The sequence below is a fragment of the Strix aluco genome, chromosome 1 (genome assembly GCF_031877795.1).
Source record: "Strix aluco isolate bStrAlu1 chromosome 1, bStrAlu1.hap1, whole genome shotgun sequence".
Classification (NCBI taxonomy): domain Eukaryota; kingdom Metazoa; phylum Chordata; class Aves; order Strigiformes; family Strigidae; genus Strix; species Strix aluco.
Window position 1 is genome coordinate 84,378,761 of NC_133931.1, and position 24,318 is coordinate 84,403,078.

General features: G+C 35.8%; 1 protein-coding gene across 1 annotated transcript in view; it reads right to left on the minus strand.

Annotated features, from left to right (window-relative positions):
* Positions 1-24,318, minus strand: part of CDH18 (cadherin 18) — a 273,081-nt gene that overhangs the window by 192,989 nt on the left and 55,774 nt on the right. The window contains exon 2 of the mRNA XM_074826463.1: positions 16,652-16,731. The gene's annotated coding sequence lies outside the window, so the exon portion shown is untranslated. The remainder of the gene's footprint in view (positions 1-16,651; positions 16,732-24,318) is intronic.

Genomic DNA, 24,318 nt, shown 5'->3' on the forward strand with positions numbered 1-24,318 from the left:
AAAGCTCTTCTAACTTCCACATTTTCACATACAACTCACAGATCAAGTCAACTGATGAAATATTTGATTCAGAAAAGAAAACATATATACAATATAAAGTAATATAACAGGATAAGGACAACTGCATAGGCTTAATTATTACAGGTTGTCATGCAGTATGTGTGAAAAGCTGTGATATTCTTAGGTTCAATTTACAATCAGAGAAATATATAATGTAAAATTAATTACTTAGATGAGCATACCACTCTTGCTGACACTGCCCAAATAAAGATCAAGAAAAGCAAAAGAAATGCCCTCCTCTTTTATTTCTTCTCCCCCTTTACCTCCTACCCCTCAGAGAAAGAAACAATCATACAAAAAGCCCAGGAAGAAACAAAAACCACCAGCTGCATCCTGGGGTTTGATTAAATGTAAATCACAAATTTTGGAGCATTCTAAAACAGCAAAAACAAAACTCCAGACACAAGACTTTCATTTGGGAAAGCAAGCTTGCTGGTCCTCTGGAAAGTAACTTGTTATGCTACATAACAGAAAGAAAATTTGCAGGACAGAATGGGTTTTGCATGTCTTAATGTTGTAATTAGATACCCAAAATTAGTCACTGCCCAGGAACTAATAAATTATTCTCCCCACTTTATTTTTTAAAGGTAACAGTAACTACAGAGTTAGCATTAAATCATTTTAAATTCATAAATTATTTCAAATAGTAATAGATGATTAATTTTTCAATAGTATGTTGACTGACAGATGTACATGAAATAACCCCTACTTATGGGGCTCCATTCCTCTTGCTGGCTTGGAGCTCCACAGAGACAATGTCAGAAGCCTCCATTAACTCTACAGTTTGTATCACATAAGATTTCTTCCTAAGTGCTCATAGTCCAGGCTGCTTTTCAAATCTAAAAATGTCTCTTTTTCTCTCTCCAATTTTTCCTCCATTCAGGGCAAATATTTCCAAATATTCCCTTTACCCTCAGTGATATACTTCATGAGGTTTATTGTTAGATTTTTATTAATTAACATTTCTTGTTTTACTGACTCAACCCTGTAAAATTTAAGTAACTTCTATCATAGAAACCAATATACTATTATTTTTCTGTGAAGATCGCAAAAAAATACAGCTTAGCCATTCCTTTGGGTTGCAACTGCTGAATATGTTCTTAGTTCTAAATTAATTTGAATTTCAGAGGCTTAACTGAAACAGTTTGTGGTTTTGTTCTTATTTGCATTATAGGTTTGATTTTAGACAGTTTGTACCTAAACCTGCAACACAGCACAAGTATGGACTCTTCTTTATTTCTAGCACAACATATTAGTCTTATCTTTTCCCCTGTAAACATATTATGTTAATAATATCTCGAGACTGAAAAAGGAAGAAGATAAGGCCAGAGACAACTTTTCATCCAGCATTAACACACTGACATTTCTAGTTTTCTTTTTTTAGTTCTAACTATTTTGTCAAGATGGAATAAAAAATTTCAAAATATTCCTTTAAAATCCTGGCTGCAGCCCTAACAATTAGCCAGCATTGGTTTGATTCAAGTTCTAGATAAAAGTTCATTTTCATTGTTCCTTGTCTTTTATCTCCAGTATTAAAGCTGCTGAGAATCCAGAGTCCCTGTTAGCTTAACAGGCATTTAAAAGTTACCTTGTTGTCTAGAATAGGTTGCTCACTTAAACTAGCTGAGATCGTAAAGTGGAATAGACATGGTATGAATAAAAGCTGTTGAGATTATTTATAGAAGAGGTCCCACATTCTTTACAGAAGGAGGCATGTGAACTGGAATTCAGATTTTGTTGTAAAGAAAGTTGGAAGGAAAGCCCAGCAGCTCCTGCAATTAAAAGTGAACAGAAATGCTGAGCTAGGGCAAGCAGCCTTGGGCAGAACTACTTCCTGATAATACCTAGGTTAAAGTAGATTAGTCAAGTGTTATATCTAGATGGTCTTCCCCAGAGGACAAAACCCCACTGGAACCCTACCTAACAGCACCGTGAGGATGAATGGAGAGTGTGAAAAGGTGAAACAGCCTTAGGAGACAAATAGTCACAAGAAACATTCAAAAGGTTTTAATGTAGCTTGTGGCAAAAGAAACTTCGGAATAGTTACTGGGCTTGCACCTGCTTTATCATTCCTTTTTAATAAACAAGACTGTCTTGTACCAAGGTCTTAAAATACCAGCTTTAACAGGAGTTCAAGGAATTTATAAAAAGCAATGTGGACTAGTGATCAATGTACTTCCTTCTGGTCCTATGTGTAGCTTATCACTAAACACAAGGTTTAATGGATTTCTTATTGGATAGCATCAACTGGGATGGATGTCACCACTGACAAAGAGTAAAAATTAGCCACATTACAGCTAGGCAACTAATCCAGCACATTATATGGCAAAGAAGATTGATACTACATGACCGAAATACAGGATACTGGGCACACTAACATGACACGAAAATAAAGATAACCTCTTTAACTATTTTTTAAAAAATGCTTCTCAAAGAGAAATGGTTTGTTTTTAATCAAAAGCAACAATGAAATCTTAAAAAACGGGGGATGTCCAGTCCTTTATATACAAAAAAAAAAAATCAATTTTTACATATAAACCAGCAACGCCCCATAACAAAACCCTATCAGCCCTTGAAATTACCATCAGAAAAAAGGTTTTCATTGCCAGAATACAAATAGGCAGGACACATAAGATCCGTACCTGTACTGTTATATTGGAAATACATCAGAACCACTATGGAATTCAAGTTTTATTGTCATAATGGGATTTTTAAAAGTGTATCTAATTAATGCTTTGGTTAGATGATGTGCAAGATGAGCTGTCATCTGCTATGCTGCCTTTAGCAATAAATGGCTCCAGTGAGTTCTTAACTGTAGAGACGATTTAAAAGACTCATTGATTTTAGAAAATACGTTGAAGAGGGTTATTAGAAGGCATTCTTATATTAATGAACGGGTACAGGAAACTATTAAACTCTACAAACCAATGGATTTGTTACCCTGTTGAGCAAATACATTTTATGAAAGAGTGCAAATGAGTAGAGGAACACATGATCTTCCTTGAACCAAGGGAGATCTGCAAAGTTTGTAAACAAAACAGAACAAGTACTTAATGTGCAAACAGCAATACATGTAGACAGGCAATTAATGCTACAATGAATAATTAGTGAAAATATGACATTAAAACAAGATTAAGGGATTCAGTGCCTGTTCTCGTACAAAACTATTTCATATATGATAAGCAGGCACATAGCAACTTCAGGATAACAAAAGTGCTCTGCCACAATCAGTGACTGAAGAAATAATTTTTGCAACTATGCCCATATGATTTGCACGGAGAGTGACTGTCAGAACCATGACACAGTAACAACACAATTAGTCAGATAAAATCCAGCCACCGTTTTCTATAATTGCACACACAGTCATGCTAGCCATTACCTGCTGTGAAAGGAACAACTGTGAAACAGAGAGAGATGATTCATGAATCTGACTGACGTCTTTCTCTTTTCCTCAACCAGAGTCCAATCTATCTATGTTTATATTGGGAGTCCATGTAGCTAGTCAAGGATAATACAGATAAAAAGACAGCACAAAGGTCCTTTTACATTCCCAAAGCAGCAGAGGCTTTTCTTCTGTGCTGTTTCTCTTCCCGAGGAACTTGCTAGCAGAATAAAGATTTCAGTGATTTCTTGAGTCATTCCTCCCATTTATAAAGGTCAGGTCACCCAATCAGAGAACAAAGAAAATACATGAGACTGATGAGCAATTACCCAGTTTAAATAGGAAGAACTTGCAACAGCTCACTTGTGTATAATCCACAAGTACTGTTTGTCCTAACAAATTATTTCTCAAAAATGAATAGCAAGAGATCCCTGAGTGCTATGGTAGCATCCCAAATGACTGGTAAAATATAAAGAAAGGGAAGGGAGGCCCCATGTAGACATTAGATGCTTAAGAAAAAGTTAAAGACATTTTCGTCCCATAGTTTGCTACCAGCTCAGCACTGTACTTGAAACTCCTTAGAATCATGTATATTATTCATTATATTATTGTTATAGAAATGTTGGTAATACATAATATACAGTATATATATGTTTCTTAGAAGGGTGATAAATACGTTATTGTTTACATAAACTTAATTCTCAGTGTTTTAGAGAAAAATATTAAATGACCAATCCTTTTAAACAAATCTTACTGTATATGCTTGAAATTTGAAAACATTCCTTTTCCAGTGTTTCAAAAGCAGTGAGAAACTATGCCTAAAATATGATATATTTCAATATAGAAAATAACTAAACCACATTTTTACTGGCCAAATATTCTCTTCATTTTGAATCAAAACATAAATTGTTACCATTGTTTCTACTTTTTTATGTACTTCACAAGATAGGAAGAAAAACAGATCTTTTGTTCCATTTTTAATGTAGCAAATTACTGAAATAATAAAGGAAAATAAAACTGAGATAAGGTAGTTAAGCCACTTCAATTTAATAAAAACATTTTTTATTTAAATAGAATGTTTTAACATTTAAAATGAGCTAGTTTTTAATGCAACTTACAGATTTTTTCCTCAAATAGTAATCATGTTGCACTGTTTATCACTGTCCACCATGATTATGACTAATTTAGCTCATTTTCTGTGTGCTAGATTCAAATGGCAAAACTTCAGTTCCCATTAGGTGAACTGCAAAATTCCAAGTTCAGCAAAGGTAAGCTTTTACTTAAAGTTCAGTGGCACTGAGCATCAACTTCTTCTCTCAGTAAGAGCATCTTGCGTATCTATCTTTTTTTAAATCTATATTAATATGGTTTTAAGTGTACTAGGAGCAAAAACCCACAACAAAAATATGAAAAAATCCTTAATTACAGCAATACACAAAAAGGGGAATTTATGAAAATATTTCAGTGTTCAGAATGCCTTTTATGGACTTCAGTTTTTGAGAAATCAGCATTAGGAAGTCAGATAGTGCCCAACTTTTGACAGGTAAGACCATCTCCTCAGGTCAGTTACTGGCAAAATAATGAAAAATTTGAAGATCTTTTTTCTTATTCTTTGCAAAGAAGAAACAGTAATCTGAATTATAGTTGAGTTTGAATTTGTTTTGAGCACTTCATGAAACCAAAGCAAGTTGCTCCTGTCTTCAGTGAAATTGTCATGAGGACTTTATCTACCTGTTTTACAACATCCTGACACAATGTGTGTAACATCACAAAACCCTCTAAAACAGGTTGGGAAAGACCTTTGGGCATCAGTTAGTCCAACACCCTGCTCAAAGCAGGGTCAGCTTCTAGGCTGGATGCAACAGTTTAGCTGCAGAGAAGCTTGTCGGAAAGAGGACACATAGCCTGGGGTTTAGCTAACTGAACAGGAGGTCATAAACCATCAGATATGACAAAACCTACTGGTCGCAACAGATAACAATGTAAGAAGTTATAGACAAGAGTCATGAAGAATGGCTGGATGTGAGAGACTGAAATGTCAAATGACTGTCTCAAAGCTTGCTTGTGTCTGTGCAAACCTCAAGGACAAGCTGCTGCAGCCTTTGGATTAGTCTAAGGAATGTCACCCAAGGAAGCAGGACTGTATGGAAGGATGCACCCACCCCCATGCCCTTGCAGTTGCATTGTCAAACTCCTTAAGTAAGCCTCAAAGGGGGAGACATGGACTGAGTGAAACCAAATGTTTATCAGTGGCTCCATTGTGTAGCCATTTGTGATTCTGTTGTGTACGCCAGACACCATGCGTGCATTGCTAATGAACAAGTAAGAGGCGAGCATTTCTGCCCCAGAAGCCCAATGCAGCAAAAAACTGAGACCAGAGAAAAAAACCCTAAAGGTGGGCAGATATGCTAATCAGCGGATCCAATGAACTTAAAAAAGCAACAGAAAACTTTTCTCAGTGTGAACCCATCATGGAAGATCTGAAGACTGAGGACCAATGGGACACCGCTGGATCCATGGTGGTGACTATTCTTGTGACTCTATCCCATATCCTTGCTTTATTTCTGTCTTTTCCTTCCATTCTGTCCTATCACTACCCCTCTTCACTTTTCAATAATAAAAACCTGTTTTGGGTGTACGGCATTTGACCTTGTTTGTGTCTTACTCTCACTCTTGGGATCATATCGAAACCTCCCCCAACATTGGATCAGGACACTGGATTTCACAGAACCTGTGTAAGAAGCAGCTGAACATTACAGACCATTATAGAAGAATATGGGGGCTCTTTTGGAGAGCCAAGTCTTGCAAGGTTCACATTACCTAGCTAACTATCTCAGAAATATTTTTTAAAGTTGAGACTACCTAGGAAACACTACCAGAAATACCGAGTTTGTAGAAAAACTAAGACAAATAAAGAAAAGGTTATTATGAGCAAGTTGTTTATTTGGGAGGGGACAAGAAGATGGTAAAATGGAAGAACCTGAAAGATGAAATGGGAGAGGAAGAAGAGATATAGAAGGCAGCAAATCATGTGATCAATGTTATTTAGAGATCTCTGTAGAGCAGCCCAGTGCCTGACCACTGCCATTTGGAGCAGAGCAATAATCATGGGTTTTGCACTGTATTAGTGTCTGGCTCGCACTGTCTGGTGCGCTGGGAGAGCGCACATCTTTCCTGGAGCTGGAGAGAGGCCTGGCAGCTCTTCTCCTTGGAATGATGGAGGAACCCCTGGAGGAAGCCACCTAACAACTTTTCCCTTTCAGATCATCTATAACACACGCCAGGGTTCCTCTCTTCATTTTAGACCTCCATAGATTCTGTTAAAGTTTCTGCAGGCCTAGATTAATTTTTGAATACAAATACATTTAATGAAGCCTATAATTAAGTGGTATCAGTTCATTTAATCTCTGCTTATTGTTTCACAGGTGTACGAAGTGAATCAACTCCTACAACTGCTGAATCAAGTCGTTCCTTAGATCTATACCCTTCAGTTCAAATAAAAAAAGGAATCATGGAAGTCACAAAAAAACCCATAAAAGAAAATCATCTTCAGAAGTAAAACTAACACCCAGGAATCCAACACTGAAGAAAAGGAATAATTTTAAATGACACAAAGGTGAATAGGAGCTTTGTTCAACAGTCACTGGCAGTTCCAGGATTTCTTTTATGCAGCTGTAGAAATAAATATCATAAATAAAGCCAAAAGGAGACATCCATATATGTTGAGTCTAAATTTGAAGTCTGTGTTTAAAAACTTGCCTTTTCACATCACACTTTAACTGAGCTCTCCTTAAGTCTTTGATTTCTTCTGTGACATTACTTCTGCCAAACATGCTATAATCACTGTCAACCACACAACATTGCTGCTAGTATGTTTTCTTGCCATTTCCCTAAAAATATTTTTCTTCTACACAGTACTAACTAGATTTCTCTTTGACTGCACTCATCCTTTGATTATGTTTAGTTTTCTCTTCTCTCTGGAAATGTAAATACTGAGCATAACTTTTTTTTTTTCTATTTTTTTCTTCCTGTCTTCTTTTCTCACTCTTCCAGCTTAGTCAGTATTAAATCATCAGACTTCTCAATTTATCACTTCCATCAATAAGTGGTTTTGGTTCCATTTTAGACTGAGTTATTCATAATTCTTCAGATGGAATGTCACAGCATCCTCATAGATATCTATAGTAAAATATGTTATCTGTTAGATGCAAACAATATAACTTAGCAACTCAGTTTGCAAAGTATTCACAAGTGAGAATTAATATACAAAGCAGTCACATAACTTGCAAAGGCAGGTTTGTCCAGATGGATGAAGGAAGGACATACAGATAAATGTGCATGTGTTTGTGGGTACGTAAACAGGAAGTGTCTCTCTATAAGTAACAAATAAAAAAATTAAAAAAGGTAATTCGGTGTTGGAATTTTTCTGTGGATAATTAGTGTTGCAAATACAGAAATATTTGAGACACCTACTTTTGTTATCTTGGCAAGAAAGAAATCTCTAATAATTAGAAAAATTCCACATGTCTTACAGAAGACTGAACAGACTGAGTAAATGCACTTCTGCATGTCAGATTTTAAATGTTCTTTTACTTTGAAAGAAATCACAGCTTTGTTTGTAGCAGTAAGTATATTTATTGTCACTTTGTAGTAGAAATGAACACAAGCATCAAGTATTTACTTGTACTTTTCACCCTAGGGTAAAGCTAGACTACTGGAATGGGTTTTTTCTGAGTATCTTATTTTTGAAATCTTTCTTATGTTGGAGGATTCCCCAAATCCAGATAACTAGGTTTTCTGTGATGGGACATCAACATGAAAATGTTTTGTACTATGTAAGAAACAACTTCTGCATCTTCCATCAGTGCAGTCACTACAGATATTGAAAATTTCCAAAATATCCCAAGAAAACCTTTTCATAATTTCTCTAGTTTGCTATATTGCAAATTCAGAAAGGAATGATATACTAAATTCAGGTGAAACCCAAACCAAAAAGTTAAATGAAAAAGATCTCAAAGTGAGATCTGTAGACATGGAATTGACTGTGGTATTTTACATGATTTCTTAGGAGAGTGTATTTAAATGTTTATGCACAGCTATATTAGAAGTGCATCACAGTCTTCCAAGTAAAATATATTATCAGAACTATCCTTTCTGCTATTATAATGGCAAAGCATCTTTAATGTCTGCTTTGATACTTTGAAGTACGCCTGCCTGTGATCACTCCTCCATTATTCATTTAGTAAATCCATCCCATAATTTTCAGAAATTTACATCCAAGCATAATCCAGGACCAAATAATCTGTAAGTAAAAAATTCTATAAATCCACTGAAATCAACAGGAAAACAGTGACTTCAAGGAAAAGACAACTAATTCTTTGCAAGTATTTCTGTAGTTCTAAAGTTCATTTTTTTCTAATTAAGTACTAGCATCTATAGCTACCAGAAGATAAAGGAAATATTTTTTCCGTTTAAAAATACTCTGATTTTTGAAGGCTGTATAAACACACACACATGCAAGCACCCTCCACATAGATATGCGTATGTATGTGTGTACCTATGTGAACAAAATCTCTGCAGGTCCCATTTCTTAGTAGTTGCACTGGTCTGTTACAATTTTTCTAACTAGAACTTCCCCAATAAATTCTTTTTTACTTAATTTCCCATTTTAATTGCTCTAAATTATGAAAAGAAAAAACAAAACAAAACCAATCATTAAAAACTCTTTATAGGTGCAATTAATAAATTTCAGTTCAACAAATTAACTAATTATAACTGATAACTTCTTTAATCTTGTGTTTTTTCTAACAGAAACTAAAAATACTCTTATATGCATGCTTATTTGCATTGTAACATATGTGCATTTTATTCCTTTCTTTAGGGGAGGGGAATGGGTACAAAGAATGAGTGGATGTTTTTCTCTCTTGACAAAGTTTTTGTTACATAGTGTGGTATTTGAAAAACAGGTAAATATATAAATAAATGTGTATTTGGTAAATAACTATGTCCAGCTACCAGTGGAAGTCAATACTGACATGAAGACGATGGCAACATGTTCTTTTGTTGTTGTTGAGACTATTGTCACCACTTTATTTTTCAGGAAAGCAAAACAGTAGTTTGTCACAAAAGGACACACAAAAAAAAAGAAAAGATCTAATTCTTTCAATACTGATGCATGTACTGGCATCTTCAAATGCATAGCATTTCATTAAACTCATTCATGAATGTAAGCACATAAAAGTAATTTTTAAAAAATGAATCATGTACTGATACTAAAACACACAAAGTCATCTTCCTTCTCACTCATCTTTTCAGAACGGGAAGACATATTTCCATGCTTTTATTTCAGGTTGTTCTTCCTAAGCTTCTTTTCCGAGGAAGAGATCCTGTCCTTCATTTCAACCAAGGTAGTCTTTAGTAACTTTTATGTTATTCCTCTATTATTCTTGCCTAGTTATAAATCACTTCAGTGTTCTTGCTTGAATAGTTCTCCATTACTCTAGAAATGTGAGTGTATATGATTTTTAATTTGAAGTTAAACACATGGTCTTAGGACAAATTCATGTTTTTATACAGCTGAAAAATTTCATGTACTAGTTTGTATTAAGGTTTAAACAGTGAAATGTATTAAATATACTAATCCCACTGAATTGCCATAGACTTTTTATAATGCACCTTCATTGCATTCTTGTGAAAGTTTTAGCTTCCATTCTTCTCCAAGCAACTTCCCAGGAACAGAAAAATAGGTAGATAAATTGAGAATTAATGTTTAAGCCATAACACCATCAAATCCTCAGAAACAGAAGGGGAAGGAGAATCAAGGTTAAGTAGAAGGATCACATCTTAGGTTCTGATGTACGAACAAAAAAAGACTTACTTAACTTTAGGCCTATTAATGAAAAGCTCATTCACATTAATGGGATTGTCTGCTTAAAACTAAGCTTAAAACTGAACTTTTTAAAAATTGGGTCACTGGTATTTTAATGGAGGATCTGGAAGAACAGCTTCTTTAGACAAATAACATTATATACTTAAACACACCAGGGAAATTTAAGAATGCAGCATTCAGTTTCAAAATGTGTTTGTCTTCCATTAACACATTAATAATAGTCTAATGGAGGTGAAACACTGTAAGACCATTTTCATATTTTCCATAAATAAGAGGCATGGTATGTGATACTAGGCTTTCTAATGTGGTTTGAAGGTCTTCAAGGAATCATTCACAGTATGCTTAACGGACAAAAAACAAAAGGATTCTTTGCACTCAGAGGGTGCCTCAAAATGTAACTTACATGTTTTCTGGAACTTAGCTTTGTTTCTGTAAGTGAGCAGCAGGAAGAGGGTTTTGCATTCATCCATCATCATTAAAAGAACACCACAGTCAGGACAGAACAGCCAGAAAAATGACACTCTCACCTTAAGAGGGAAAGCATTTCACAGGAAATATCAGTTTCTGAGCAAAAACGTGTATATCAATCTCATTTTGAGCCTTATTTGACAGTGCTTACAACTACACTGTTCCCAGAGTACTCTATTCAAGCAAGTCATGAAAGGTGGTAGAATGAGGTACCTAAATGCATCATGTAAACTAACTATGGACAAGTTGTAATAAGTTATATCTTATTTATTAAAATAGTCTATCAATGGAGTTAGTAGAGAGAGCATAATTTAATGAGTAATACAACAATGACAAATAAATCTAAAAATGTAACAGTTTCCAGATAATTTTTTTTATAAAGCCTGGAATATCTGCTATGAAAACAAATCAAGAGAAATAATAACTCAAAATTGTGTAACCAAAATTTCATCTCTAACCAACCAATCAAAGCGAGATTCAAGTTTTTCACTAGTGGTTGTTCTCTCGCATTTCAGTGTGCTGTGTTTCCTCACAGGCTATCTCCTACTTTTGATGAAAGTAAGTTAGTATTTCATTGATAAGGATACATAAATTTTGACATACACTAGCATAGATCTACTATTACTAGAAAGGGATTGGGCTGTTGATGAGGCTACTTGCAAACCTTCATCACCCTCTGAGAATTAAAAGAAGTAACAATTATCAAAACAAACTGCCACAAGCCTCAAAACAGAACAGCAGTATCAAGAAAATACCCACAGTGATTAGAAAAGCTTAAAATGCTAACAGAAGTTCATGATTCTGATCTGATGTAGATAAAATAGCATTAAGGAAGCTTCAGGCCTATTCCTTCTTGATAGAGAAATTGTTTGCATAGGAGGCTAAAGGAACTTAGCAAATAGGAGACTAAGGGGCTACTCCAACACGTGTGTCACGAACATCTTTAATTCCCAGGTAATGGCTGATGGAGTTAGAGTTAGTATAGCAGTGATGCTCCATCCCAAACCCCACCCTAGACTGAAGAAACAACAATGAAATGTTTGTTTGTTTGTGTTCTGAGGGGACCCTTCTCTCAAAGGAGCAGAACAACACTGAGTTTTTTTCATTATTATGAAGTCACTTTCTACACATCATCATGCAGCTTGCTGTAATTTTAAAACTTTAATATTAATTTTCTTTCTAAAACTCTGAATTTTGAGGTGCTGACATTGCTAGAATTACACATCTTGAGACTGAACAGAGTCTGTAAAAGATACTCATGTCAGATTTAAGCAATGCTGACTGGTGTTTAACGCTTATGCGTGCCCCTTGCATGAAGATGAAGAGCTCTTACATGATTATTGTAATAATGTGGATTTCTTATGCATGAAAAGGTAAACAGACACATAAAAAGATACATATACACACAGAGATGTAAATATCCAATAAAGGATGTCACATTCAGTACTTAATCCAAAGGTAATGAAAATAAATAAGATTCCTGTAGAATTACAGCTCTAAATCAACACTGACTTAATAGAATAATAATATTTTATAGTATTTTCCCTAAATAACAGAGAGTAAAAAATAACACTCATCTGTTCAACTTTTCCAGAGTTAAATACTTTTTTCTCCCCTCTAGAGAGCCTTCTAATATAAGGCATGGAGTTAAGAAAATAGTAAATTCAAAGTTTTATAGGATTACACTAGGTTTTGTAACAATTTACCTAATACTTTCTACAACATTTTATGAAAACAGATAGTCTTCACCTCAGTTAATTAAATCAATAGGAGGAAATAATAAAACGAGTTCAATATTAGATTACACTGTAAACATTACTCTTGGAAAACACTAGGGAAAGGATTTAAAGGAGAATTATTCATTGAACTGCAGTGCTACCTTCTACAAGTGTTTTCATAATTAATTGTGTTGGTCAGTTTGGAATCCAAGCTTTAAAGTAATAAAAAGTGTGCCACTTGGTTATTTTTTAGATCTCGTCTTTCAAAATCTGAATTTTTACTTTAAAATCATACAAGAAATGGTTGAATTGAATAAGGTGTATAGAATAAAAAAGAAAAAAAAGGAAAAACGTAAACAGGAACCCAAAATACTTCTAACATAGCTGCTTAGTTGATGCTTATATTTCTAGTTCTTTTGTCTGTAAATGGGGAATACATATCAGAGCGGTTACTTTTTGTAAACAGCATCTCTCCAGCTCTGACAGCAAAGGACTCAGCCTGGGCTGCACAACATGACCAGGAATCTGGGTAAAAATGCAAATGGCTGCCTGCACTGTGCTCAGACACTACATGTACACTGATACACATGTAAGGTAATTTTTCAGAGCTCATTTAAATCTATCCATCCATCTCTGTAGAAAAGGTCAAGAACAGACCAATGCATTATTAAGTGACAAGAGTTCAACCCTATTTATTTCAGCATGTATTCAAACAAATGCCTGAGAAATCTGGCCTGCTACGAGGAGACAAAACTTTTAATGCATGAACATTTGTTACATAATTTTCCTATTTAAAACTCTATTATTAAACGATAAATATATACTATATATACACTGTAAGATAAACTGAAAATACCTCGGATAGTAAAGCATTCAAATATGTAATCTCCATATCCTCCCAAAAGCAGCAATTAATTTACTGTAGCTTATAGTGAAAAATGGATGCAAAGCATTGAGCCATCTTAATAATATTAGGTCCACTACCTAGCTATACTTTCTTCTAGCATACATCCTATTCATTTTTGCCATGCCCTTTAGATCTTTTGCCTTACATACATGAGAGAAAGCTAATCCACTTCTGCCAATAAGAAAATTTTGCCAAAAAAAATTACATAGCTAAACAGAAAAATCTTGTGAGTTGGTGTTTTTTTCTCCGTTCATGCTCTACGCTTCACTGTTTCCATTATGTGGACTGTAACTAACCAAAATCATACCGTTTTTATGTAATTAGGTATATACATACAGTATCTCACTCTAAACACAAGGAATTTAAGTACAGGGACATCTCTCGATTTATGCATATCTGAAATCCACCTTCTACTGGGTATCTATCTTCCATCAATAGCAAAAATAGAAATCACTTCTTGACAACCAATATTGATAATTTAGATGAGGAAGTCATAGACAGATGGAGCTCCATCTCATCTACTACAGCTGCTTTAGTAATAGCACGACAGTAATGCACCAGTGACCACACTTTTTTCTTACTCATTTTTTACTGCATTTTCACCAGAGAGCAAGGATATGGGACTCCAGGGGAGCTGACTACACACACTAGTAGTAAGACACAGCCTACAAGGCATCAATCTATCAACACCAAAATAAATGACTGAAAGCAAACAATTTGAGACAGTTGTACTTCTATTTTGACACTCAACCATAAAATCCAATGCATCAAAAATACACATGCCAGAATAACACCAACCACCAGAATAACATCAACACACAATAGCAACAGCTCATCTTAATTTATCAGTATTTCTTAAATAAAAACAGTGACAGTTATGTACTAATGGTGTCAATATACTCCCACTCTGCACAGACCATCACTGTTCATCATGGATTTAACACTCCCAGAAACCATGAACCTTCTCATATGCACAGACAAGGCCCCAGATAACTAATGTCAAAGCAACTTTTCTTTATCCCTGACACAAATTCACTCAAATGTGTTGTGGTTCTGTCCTGAAAAGGTCTTTCTGGAAATACAGGAGAAAACATCCTACAGACCCACAGCACAGCTACTTCCTCTCTTCCATTAAAAACTTTAACAAGAGCATAATTAGCACCAAATGTGTAGAAAAATTATTAGGTAGCAACTCTTCTGATCCTGCTGAACTAGGCAGGATTTGTACCAATAACCTAAGATCAGAATCTCTATTTCTGACAATAAGGTCATCAGCTCTCTTATTATCCCCAAAATTCAGGCAAAGAGTTTAGAAGTCTTATCATCTTCATCATTCTTTCCAATATTTTATTGAAAGCTTTTATTTTTGCTTCTTTCATTCTTACAGTTCAATGGCTGCTGTTTAACACACAGCCTTGGCACTGATTTCTAACACAGTAATGCAACTATATCCCTATGGCAACTTGTTTTGAGATAACTTCTCAAGTCATGCATCTACCAACCACAGGAGATAGCCTATATTATTACAGCCGTTCCTAAAATATGTAATATTTATTAAAAAGAACCCCCAATCTTCCATTATCAGCCTACAACCCTTATAGTGTGTGTAATTTATCAATTCTCTCACTTTCTCAGTTCCTTCCTTCCTTTCTAGCAAACCAGTATTCATTATTCAGCAGTTGAAGTTAGCTTCCACCCAAAGCCCAGGGAGATGGCAGGAGGAGGTGTGCAGTCCCTCAGAGACAGAGATATTGAACTTAAGTTTCATGGATGGAAGAAGGTTGTGGCTAGGCAAGACAGACGATTTCCTCCAACACTCCAGAGCTATTGAAATATGCAGTCTACTTCCTCTGGTTTTTTTCTCATTTCCTGCCATCTCACTTCAATCTAACCCACTTAATGGACAGAAAACCTTTCAGCTTTTTGACTGAGTCAGTTTTTCTCTGGTTATTGTGCTTCAGCTGGCTTCCCAAGGGAATGAATGAGCATCAGACATGCTACCACAAAAGAGGGAGGAACACAGCTGGGGGCCATGTATCTGATAGCAATGAGCAAGCATATTGGTTTGACTGGGTCCAATCTGCATCCCAGTTACATCTGCACAAAAAAAATACTCCATACTGCTTCCAGATAGTCCTACTCCACTAAAACACAACACTATTCCTTTGCTTCCCAAGCCTGCTGTTTGTTGTTCTAAAAGGACCAAGATTCTGTGTATTCAAAAAACTGCAGAGAGCAGCTTGTCCCAGTCAGGGAGATCTTATGGCACTCTCCTTCCCTTCACTTGTGTATAAACAAAAGACACTACAATATATAAAAGCCATGTTCATAATTCCTAAGCTAATAAAACTACAACCAAGTATTATGAACTGCCTCAGCTGGTTTCATATTTTCAATTCTAACAAAAGCAAAAATTTAATTTTTCAACTAATTTGTTGAAGTAGTAAAGGTTTTAAAGATATATTAGGTACAGATTTTAATTATTTTTCTTGTGTGACTGTCCTCAAACAGCAGCTTAAGTGCTTAATATACTTGCAAATATATCTAAACATTTTTAAGTGAGCTTCATACATTAGTGTACCAGTTTAGCTTCTCACATCCAAATCTACCCTGTAAGATTCATTATTATATATTGCTCTCTGCTGCAGAGATATTTTCTCCTGGGGAGAAATAGAAAGCAGTTAACACCTGCAGTTTGGAAAAGAAATTTTGATCTGACGTGATTCAAAAAAGCATTTGAATTAACAGACAAGCATGCTGCAAATAAAGTTGACAGCCATTTATAGTGTAAAACAGAATGGCATTTTTAGTAGCATGCAAATACAGCTGACAGGCATGACTTTATTCAATTAGTTCCTGGTTTCCAAGGGCAGAGTTGTGTGCACACATCCAAACTGCACCCTCTAATTTTAGAGACTTTCAATACTGAATATTTAAAACTACTTAGTATCTGAATCAATTTAACAGAATGTCACTTAACACACTTCTCAGTTTTGGCTTTCAATAATTTACTCTGTACCTCAACACTGCTCATGACCTGATCCAAAATTACATCCAAGCAGATTTCTTGGCCTTTTTTTAAAAAAAGTATTTCAGCTTCAGAATAGTTAGACATCCATGTGCGCACATTTTTATATGCTTCTCAGTATTATAAAAGTTTCATACCGATCCATCTGCGTATCCTACTTACTTCTGCAGCTAAAATAGCAGGTAAAACAGGCACTTACTGTTCAGCAGTTACAGGGCACTTCTCCACTCCTCCTTTTCCAAATGACTTGCCAAATCAAACCTACTGCCTCTTTAGCTGCTGGGAAACAAAAATAAAAAACCCACACACATGTCAGGATTCAAAGAACCACGGGAGAGGGTATTTTACTAAAAAAACAATTTCAGAGGAAGTAAAAATCAAAGTAACAGTGATATTAGCACTTAAACTTTTTCTCATAACAGCTAATAAGAATCTCTGAACATAAAATCCCTTCACAAAAATACTGTGGTGAGGCATAGAAATAACATCTTTAGACAACAAGAAAGAAAAAAAAAAAAAACAAAAGCAATGATATTAAAAATATATAAATAAATATTAAAAAAGCAAATCTATTGCCTTCGCATTAGCTCAATTTTCTATCTTTTCACCATACTGTGAACCATGAATATTTCAACAGTTAATTCATTTTTTCTAATGCCTTCTCCATTGGTCTACTGTATTAAAGGACTGGCCAGGGTTTGTGCCTACCACCATATTAGTATCACTTTTTTTTTTTTTTTTAAATTGAAAGTCCAAATATGTTGCCCCATCCGTATGGAATTAAACTTATTTGAAGAAGCTTTTGATTTTTTTTTTTGTTTTTTAATAAAAAAGCTGAAAATTTCCATTGGAGAAAACGCAACTAAAAAAAAGACAGCTGTAAGAAACATATTTTCTGAAGCACATGATAACTGCTGATTACTTAACATTCCCCAAAGTTATCAGTATCAGCAAGTAATGTGGTGCTAACACCAGACATTGAACGGTTATTAGTAATTGCAATTCTAGCACAAATCAAATGTGCTGGAATTATTCCTATAAAACCAGCATGATGAAGCATTGATGATTTACAGTAAATCTCATTTACAAGACACCAGTTAGTGTCTTAGAAAATTAAAGTCTAAACAATCATTTCAGACCTAATGTATGTTAGAGATGTCTCCAAATTAAACACAATTCTGTTTCACGATGTAAAGCTTATCACAACTAAAATGTGAAATAAGAACAGTTTGCTTTCTGAAAGGAAAGTCAGTGGCATTCTCATACCTCTTGTCAACACCAGACACAGCTTTTAAATGACCACCACCAGTTACAAAATTTCTGTCTATTCATAGCAGGGGGTGGTGATGCTGAGAGACTACATGAAGAGTCCTGTTGCGCTATGCACACCCACTCCTTACACACTGCTAGGAGACAGCCACTGCACTGCATAGGTGAAAATGCATTAAAAATGTATTTTTGAAGGAAATATTCTCTGAATGAAAACAGGCATTATCTCCATTTTACAAATAGAAAAACGCAGCATGCCAAATGTCATGGAGTAAACCCTAGCTGAAAGCAGTGCTCAGATAAAATGAGGTCTGAACAACATCTGCCCACACTACTAATGTAGGTACGCGCAAGAGAGAAGCACAGATTAACTGCAACCAACTTGACATCCTTGCAACGCCTTTGGGGTGGGAGACTAGAAAGCAGTAGCAAGCTGTCTGCTTATTGGCTTTAGATGTGGAAAAAGCCAGAGACTGGCTGGGGGTGACAGGATCAGTGAGGTCCCTGCTAACCACCCCGATGTAAAACCATGAACAAGGGAGCAGCAGCCACTCAGCAGGAGGAGCCCGGGGATGAACCACTGTGGAGGAGCTGGGCTGCCCAACATGCGCGGAGCACTGCCACTGCCAGCACTGAATGGCCTCTCTCCCAAGCCTGCGGTGCTGACCATGAGCAGGAGCACTGTGATTTCAGTGGGTGTGAACACACACACTGTACTGAAAATGCAAGTGTATCATACCCTGCCCCAAGTGCACCCTGCCCCCAGCTGTCCTCTGGCAATATCCAGCCAGCGCAGAAATGAAAACCTAGCCACCAACTTACTTTCCAAAGTTTTTTCTTTATTTTCACAGAAACAAATTCCTTAATATTCTTTTTAAACTTACCAATGCTGCAATTAAAATTTTATCAAGAAAATATATTTTATCAAGAAAATATATTTTATTTATTTTTCTTAAGGAGTAATATTTTTTTTAATTTGTGTTGTTATCATTTATATTCTTGCATTGCAGAAAACCTCAGGTTAGAGATAAGAGATCCTGTAACAAAAAAGAATGTTTCTTTTCTGAAGACAGAGTAATTTGTCAAGTGCTTAATTAATCTCCCTTCCTCATCTATTTCAAATTCATTTAATCTTTCTCATCTCCAGAATTACACCTGCTAGTGCAGCTGCTCTGCTAGGCATTTCTGTGTGTGCTCAAGTCCTGCAGAATGAACACAGTTGGAATCAGAAGACAGTGTTAGGGGGGCACAAACCATGACACCGGTGTGGTGGTTCCACTGCTCTGGTTCCCAAGGGTCATTCACAAAAAATAAAATATTACCAATACAGACTTTGCATTAGTGACCTGGGAAGAAAGGTCAAGGAATAGAAAGGGCAAAACACTTTTCTATTCTCTTTTTTAGAACTCATGGAGAGATAAAGGGGAAGGAGATTGCAAACCACCAACAGAAAAGCAGAAGAGGCAAAGCAAGGCCATGGGGCTACCAATCGGTTTTGCCATGAGATCACAGGGAAAAGTACAGGTGAGAGTTGCTATGAGAGCCCTTTCTTCCACAGAAACATCAGGCAGCACCTGAGTGAACAGTTGCCTGTCTCAACTTCCCTTGCTCACTTTCCCCTGCTGGTTCAATCCAAATGCTTTCATGTCAACTCTTAAATACAGGATATTTTTTTCTTTTTTTTTAATGGGAAAAGCACAGTATGGAAATATGCAAGATGAGGTAAAAAGGCTGCAGTGAGTTAAACTTGTATATCAAGCACTATTCACTGGAAAATATTTTTTTAAATATGATAATTATTCCTGTTAAATAACATTTAGTGATTACATATGAAGCTGGAGACAATACTCAGAACTGATTACTCTGCAAAACAGGATAATAAAGAAAAAAAAAATCTCAGCAATAAAATTAGAAACTTAAGAGTTTCAAGTACCATGCTGTTAGCATCCCAAGCCCTACAGTCCCAGTGCTTTTGCAGCATTCCAACTGATAACTACATTAATTAGAAATGAAAAATTCCAAACTCCTTTTTATAGAATGTCAAAACTCTGTATTTTATTTACCAGAGAATTAAAAGCTAACTCGAATTTACTTTCTCTAAAAACCCCCATAAATTTCTCCTGCAGCCTTTGATTTCCCCTATCCCTTTGCAAAGGGTTACAATGGAATATCTTTTGGAGAAGAAATAGTTGTTGCTTTTTATTTAGTTCTCCTTTGCATCCCACAAAACGAATTGCACCAGTGAATTTTCATCTAAAGAAGAATAGAAAACAGAAATGAGTAATTTGACAATACTTAATAAAATATTTAAATAACTTTTAACATATAAGAAATTCTTTTTCTCCTTTCTGGATTGCAGTATAATCATCAGATGAAAACCATAGTCATATATAGAAATTAGACACTGTTTTCAAAAGAGTGAAAACCAGTTTATTAACACTGTTCTTATTTTTAGTCTGTTATTTTGCCTTGAAATTATAGGTGGTATCAATATTGTACAGATCTATTTTCTTACCGGTATCCCAGTAAGATTCTAGAGGAAATAAACCACAACTGATGTTTTGCTATGCAAATTTCACAGAATCACAGAATTCTGTACTAAATACACAGAATTTTGTACTAAAGATTCCTAAACCTCCCAAAACCTACAGTTTGAAGCAATACTGTTACAGCAACTAAAGCAGTGAAGTTGCTCATACTTATATATTTAACAAACTGAGTTTGAACCATATTGAATAAAAATCATTCTACAGAAAAGTGATGGGCTGAAAGAAGTGTTGGTGACTTTTCAGTGTGACCACTGTGGGAGCAACTGCTTAGCATAAGGAAAGGGTTAGCTAAGGAACTGGTCAGGAAATGAAAAAAATGAGTTATCAAGGAGATCAGTAGCACCTGGAGCAGTAAGATGTTAGGTCAGCTCAATGGATTTAGGAGCCTAAGACAAATTCGTTCAATACTAAACTGTAGAACGACAATCTGAAAGGGCTCTCTTCAACATTCTGATATTTTCTGCTTGCTTTTTATCAGTAAATGATAAAAAGAGAGTGGGCTAAACAATCTACCCAATAGGTAGATTGGCTCTTAACACTCAATCTGTAATGGCTGGATCTCATCCACCTACATGTCTGTTACCTTCTATATTCCAAAGAGTGTTGTGTATCTTTTGCATTAAAAAGGCCTGAATGAAATTTTTTAAACCATTTTTAAACTATGTAACCTGCTTTTCCTTCAATAGTTTAGTACAACATAACATAAGGTGTATTTTGAAATTTATTTTTAAAAAATTGATCTAGAATTGGGGAAAAAAATAGAAAGAATGTGTTTATGTTCTTGACATCTAGCAAAATAAAGCATGACAAATTCCATCAGTTACTGCAACTACACCCATTTAAATCAAATGCAGGAATGTTCAACTACTCACAGTGACATCAAGAGATATTAGTTCATAACTCTGTTTATAAACATTAGGGTAATTCCTGCAGGTTTTTTGGGTTGACGTCTGGGATTTATCTATTCTTTCTAAAATGAAAATATGCTCCGTAATTTCTAGTAGACACTGTTGTAATACCAAATGTAATGTGTCTATTTATCATACCAACTCATTAACTTTGCTTATTCCTGTCAGTTCTTAAGCTTGCCTTCCTCATCCTGCATCCTTTCTTTATCGTGTAAGAGTTTTATTGATATTATTATAATTAAGACTAGAAATTTAAACTCCAGAAATGGCTTAGCTTTTCCAGTGCCAATTTTATTCTCAGGCAGAAATAAAAAGCCCTTTAAGTGATTTCAGAAACCAATTACTTTATTTCAAACCATCCATGTATAGTATCTCTTAGTAGCTGCTGAATACTCTGGATTCCTACAGATGTCCTTCATAATGTTATAATTCTGGTAGTTCTTAGTGAAGAATATAGTTAGTATGAACTAACCATCTGGTTTGTATCATTAATATTTTCCCAATCGTTCTGTAGAAAATTACAGTGTAGCATCACAAATCCAATTACAAATACACATAATGATAATCTCTGCTAGCAGAATGACCCTAGATGATCCTCTGGAAATCTAAAATATTTATAATATGTGGGCACAGTAAAAAAGAAAATATTCCAAGTAACAGAAGTATTTTCTGTACTTGCTAAGGAAAGGCTACTTATATATTCATCAGTCCTGACAGTGACTGACAGAGCAAACCTTTAGGAAACAACTTCTAGGAATCAAATTGAAGTGATGAAATGCTGGTTCTGATATGGTTATTTAAATTATTTCTGAAGTCACCTCTGCCACTGTACAGTAGTTACTACCAGGGAGGAACAAACATTGTATGTGGTTATTCCTTTCACTTATGATTAAAGGAAAAAAAAAATAAAAGTCCTAAGCAATTTAGTACATCTTTTGACCAAGCATTAGACAAACTGGAGAGTGCGTGATCAAAGCCTTTACTTGAACTGTGTAAGGCTTCATCCCTTGTGTGGCTCCAGTAATTACAGTGGTCTTACAACAGGAACAGACTAAAGCTCATTGTACAGAGCAGAACACACAGTGCTACATTTTGTAAACCGCTACATATTTCTGATCAGAGCAAGCAGTTATGTTTTAACTCATATTCCAACTGTGTCAACAGAAAAGCTCCTGGAAGATTAAAAAAAGTAGTTCAGCACTGCTTTTTATGTCTTCAAGCAAATGGAACATACAGATAACAATATAAAATAATAGAACAGATATTATCATTTAAGTTTAAAGTGAGCAAGGCTGTTTTTTAACTTTTCTCTGATTCTTGCCTGAGATGCAGCAGAGTAAGGTAACTAAGATCATTTGCCATTAGCAAAGATTAAGGTTGGAAGCTTTCAGGTCTCTGTTAGGTGCATGCATTCCCCAGTGTGCTGTTCTTGTTTCTATACTTAGCTGGAATCCCACTGAGCAAATGGATTGTATGTGCAAGACCGGGATGAAATCAGGCTTTTAGTGCACAGCTTTTCTCCCTACACTGACTGGGGAGAAAGAAAGAACATTTAAAGCATAAAAGAATGAATATAAATCATTTTGGGGAATCTATTTACTAAGCAAATATGTAACAGGTTTTAGAAAACCGCAACTGAGGTTTATATGTAATCAACATTAACAAAATACTTATGGCATAACATATAATCAGTAAAGTTCAAGAAGTAGGGAAGATAAATTAGCTGATAAGCCACCTAACTCTCTTTTCAGCAGTGTTTAGTCACCACAAAAACAGAGCAAACAAAATTAGCTCAATAACATGAACTAGCTCTCACCTGACATCAGCATTTCTAAACTCTGGTATCTAGAAAAAAAAACAGCAGATCCAGGGAAAGTGCCCCGTAACCTCCAGGCTCTGTTTGCATTCCACATACAGAAGCTGAGGAATCCTGAAACTTACTTTGGTGCCTCCTGCTATGACACTGAGGCATGAACACATGGTGTAGGCAGGCTCCTAACTCCATAGATATAAAGTCCACAGGGTCTGGAAAGACTGATCCACAACACCTTAACATGAATTCAGGCAAAGGTCTACAAAAACTGTCTATGAAATTAATCAAGCCAAACATGTTTCTGATTGTTTTGACTTGAGGTACTCAATGCCTTCTTCACTTCAGTCTTTATTGGAAAGACTGGCCTTCAGGAATCACAGGTCCCTTAGGCCAGTGGCAAAGTCTGGAGTAAGGAAGACACCCTTCATGGAGGAGAATCAGGTTAGGGAACTTTTAAACAATCTGGACCTACGTAAGTCCATGAAGCCTGACAGGAAGCACCCCTGAGTACTGAGGGAGCTGACTGATGTCATTGTGAGGCCACTCAATTACCTTTGAAAGCTTGTGGCAATCAGGAGAGGTTCCTGAAGACTGGAAGAAAGCAAATGTCACTCATATCTTCAAGAAGGACAAGAATCCAGGAAACTATGGGCTGGTCAACCTCACCTCAATCACTGGGATGGTGATAGAGATCTAATCCTGGAAACTATTTCCAGGGATATGAAGGACAAGAAAATGATCAGGATAGTCAGCATGGATTTATGAAGGGGAAATGATGGTTAACCAACCTGATTGCCTTCAGTAATGAGGTGACTAGCTTGGTGGGTGAGGGGAGAGCAGTGAATGTTGTCTACTTCAGCTTTAGGGAGACTTTTGACACTGCCTCCTGGATCATCCTCATAGACAAGTTGATGAAGGATGGGTTAGGTAAGTGCAGTAAGGTGGACTGAAAACTGCCTGACTAGCCAGGCAGAGAGGACTGTGATAAGTAGTACAGAGTCCAGCTGGAGGCCAGTGTTGTACCCCAGATGTCAATACAGGGGTCAGTACTATTGGCATTTTTGTTAATGACCTGAAAAACAGGACAGAGTGCACTCTCAAGGAAGATTACAGATAATATATAAAACTGGGGGACAGGGGGTGGCGGTGGAGGGGTGACTGATGCACCAGATGAGTGTGCTGCCACTCAGGAGAACTGGAGAGGCTGGAGAAATGGGCAGATCAGAATCTCAGGAAGTTCAACAGGAAGAAACACCAAGTCCTGCATCTGAGGAGGAATATGTCCACACCAATGACAGATCATTCACAAAAATAAATATATAGGGCC